This window comes from Haplochromis burtoni, unplaced genomic scaffold (genome assembly GCF_018398535.1).
Source record: "Haplochromis burtoni strain Fernald_Lab_line unplaced genomic scaffold, NCSU_Asbu1 Contig_563, whole genome shotgun sequence".
In the NCBI taxonomy this organism is placed as follows: domain Eukaryota; kingdom Metazoa; phylum Chordata; class Actinopteri; order Cichliformes; family Cichlidae; genus Haplochromis; species Haplochromis burtoni.
In genome coordinates, this window is record NW_024582924.1 from 303,025 (window position 1) to 306,208 (window position 3,184).

Consider the following 3,184-nt stretch of genomic DNA (forward strand, 5'->3'; position numbering starts at 1 on the left):
CTGATGCTCTGTACATGTCACTGATAGAAAGCATTGTACAGGTGCATAGCATCCAGATCATTAAAGGCTGTAGTGCTAAAACCCAGATTTTTCTTCTCCCTGTAGCAATGCCATTGGGGGGAACTGGCTGAGGCCCTGTCTCAGTGTAGCCCTGTTTCAGCCAGAGGCAAGTCTCACTGTTTTCTGTCTTCTCATTCATTATCAGGGGCCCTCACAGCTCACATGCTGTTGGATGCCAGTGTCCCCAAACTTGTAGCAAGTTTGGTGAAGGCCCTTGATTGTGTTTTTGCCTTTAGGCATCTTTTCTACAAACATGTTAACTCACGTAAACACTATTTCTTTGTTTTTCATTAAGCTGTATCTGGTATATTGTTATTTACTGGTGAAGTTCTTCACTGGTCCACCTGAGCCCTAGGACTGGATATCTGACTCAGTCCTACTACTGCTATCCAGTTTGGGTAATACATGAAAGGATCAGAAAAATTCACCTGCTATTAGACGGTCCTGATGATGATGATGATGGAAGTGAAGTGCAAAGTGCATCTTTGGCAAATGGCCAGAGACACACTGCACCCTTGTATAGGAGGTATCAGGTATAACCAAGGAATTAGCTATTGCTTCTCCAGTTCAAGTGGACTTTCAAAATAAAATTAGTCCATTAGCCACATTGTTTCCATCAGCAAGAGAGAAACCATAATCAGCTTTCTTGGCAAAGAGGGGGTATTATATGCATCACAGCCAGGCCAGCAAAGAAAGCTAATGCTAAATTAGGTCAAGTTTTATTTTGACCATCTGTAAATAAATTGTTTGTTTGTTCATAGTAATCAGCTGTAAAAGTGATGCAAATCCAGACTGTTTCACCTGGTGGGGATTGGCAGCTGTGTCCAGTTTGATTCTGACTCAGTCAGTATTCCCCGCCAAGGCCAGACCACCAGTGCTATAGCAAGTAGCACAGAGAGCTTTGGAGCTGTGAAGATCTCTATTGGTGAGAACATCAGGAAGGTTTGATTTAATTCAGTCTTGAAAGTATGGACCTTTAATTGTAGTTTATCAATATATTAAATGCTGAATGCTCTACAGTCAGATATTTAATACTGAAAGTTACAGTTAGATGTACACAGATAGACCCCAGGTGGTACTCAAGCATTTGCCTTTTGGGCTCCTGTTTGATATCAGTTTATATTTTATTTAAGATTTTAATTTGGGCTGTGTCAATTCTCAGTTAACAGCTTGTGATGCCCATCAGTTGCATTTTTATAATTCTGCCCTTCACTGGACTGTTCTTGTTGTCACTGCCACTTGCATGTCATTTGAGAGGCCTGAGGAGCAGCATCAACTTTCTGACCGGATTTTATTGATGAGAGACAGGTAATAATAGGGTTAGCACAGCTTTGTCAAAGTTTGTGACTGTGATATTTAAATACTATGAAATGTCAATACAGCCAGCCAAACATAAGCAATAATAGCCCACCGTCAACTTATAAAGAAGCAAATTCTGCTGATTACAAATGTATAGGTGAACTCCATCACATATTATTAGTCTTCACAAATATTTGGATGTTAAAAACATTAACCCTATCAGTCTGTAGTCATACAGAAAAAGTGTCACTTGGGTGTATCTGTGTCATTTTTATATATCTTTGTAATGATGTATATTAATTTAATTCCAGTTAACCATTGATTATCATGTACAGTATTTATTTTGCATTTATCACTTGGATCAGGCGATATAGCAGTGAGAATGATTTTATTATGGCCTGATAAACAGTTATTAAATGCAAAAGACCATTGTCTCTCTGTGTGTATGGACAGTTTTTCAGAAATCTGTTAATTATTGTTGTCTGATAGACGTCTGCATGAGTATATCAGTGTTGAAATAAATACGTCATGTATTTATTTTAATTTAAAATAAATACACAATCATTTTAATTTAAATGCTTACATGAGGATGAATCTCTGCCAGTAACCAGTTAAAGTAACACTACTATAACGATGATGTTCATTGGCTTTTTGGTATACATTCTTGCGATCTTAATGTCTAATCATTTATTTGGATCTCACATGCTTCATAAATATGAAGAAGTTTATGCTAGAATGCAGCATGTTTTTTTCATTACTTCATAATTTCATGAGCAGTTGAATATAATGTATAGTTTAAAGTCAGTGCAGGATTTATGCAGGTAGTCCTCATTGGTAAGTATGGGGTTGTACATTTATTAAAATCAAGGTAAGGAATGGAAAGTTGCTTTATAAACTGAAAATCTCTTTGTTAAACCTATGTCTTATGTATGTACCAATTCTGAATGCTTTCTTGTTTTTCTTTTTTTTTTCTTGTTTTTCTTTTTTTTTTTAAAAATAAAATAAACAGTTTGAATAAATGTTGCCCTTGTGAATGCATCTTTAACCAAATGTGCCACTTAACCTGTTTTATAAAAAAAATTGAGAACACTTGTAATAGTCTTATTGTAATTGTAAAGAACACTAATATATTTCAAGATGTTATTATGAAAACTAATAGCAAAAATAGTAAAAAAAAAAAGTACCATGATGAAATATTTATAAAAAACTAAATGTAAGATACAGAATAACTGACACATTCCACTCAACTATCCCAAATTGCAAGTGATCTAAAAACACAAAATAACTAGTAGTAGCCACAAAAGTTTTTTTTTTATTAATCTCCGGGAAGAGGCACTGCTTCCATTTACTAAAACAAATTAACTTTCTCAAAGCATAACAAAATAGCACACAGATAATAAACCCAGAAATAAAATCATTACAAAGACATTTGCTTAAAACATACAAGTAAAATAATTTTAAAAATGCTATTAGAAATGTGACTTTTTGTCCTCTGCAAAATTCGATTTTTTTTGTATGACATTATTTCAGAAATGCATATAACCTTTAGTACATGAATTCACACTTCCATATTATATCACGGTTTACAAAAGAATAATGGTATATTGGGAAAGAAAAATATTGGTAGGAAAAAGTTGTTACAAAATGTTACATTACAGTATTGTGTATATAGACTAGAGATGGCACGATACCACTTTTTTATGTCCGATACCGATATCATAAATTTGGATATCTGCCGATACTGATATGAATCCGATATAGTGTTTTTTTTAATCAATAAAACAGTTTTTTTAATATCTTGCTGCATTTTGTATAAGTTCAAACT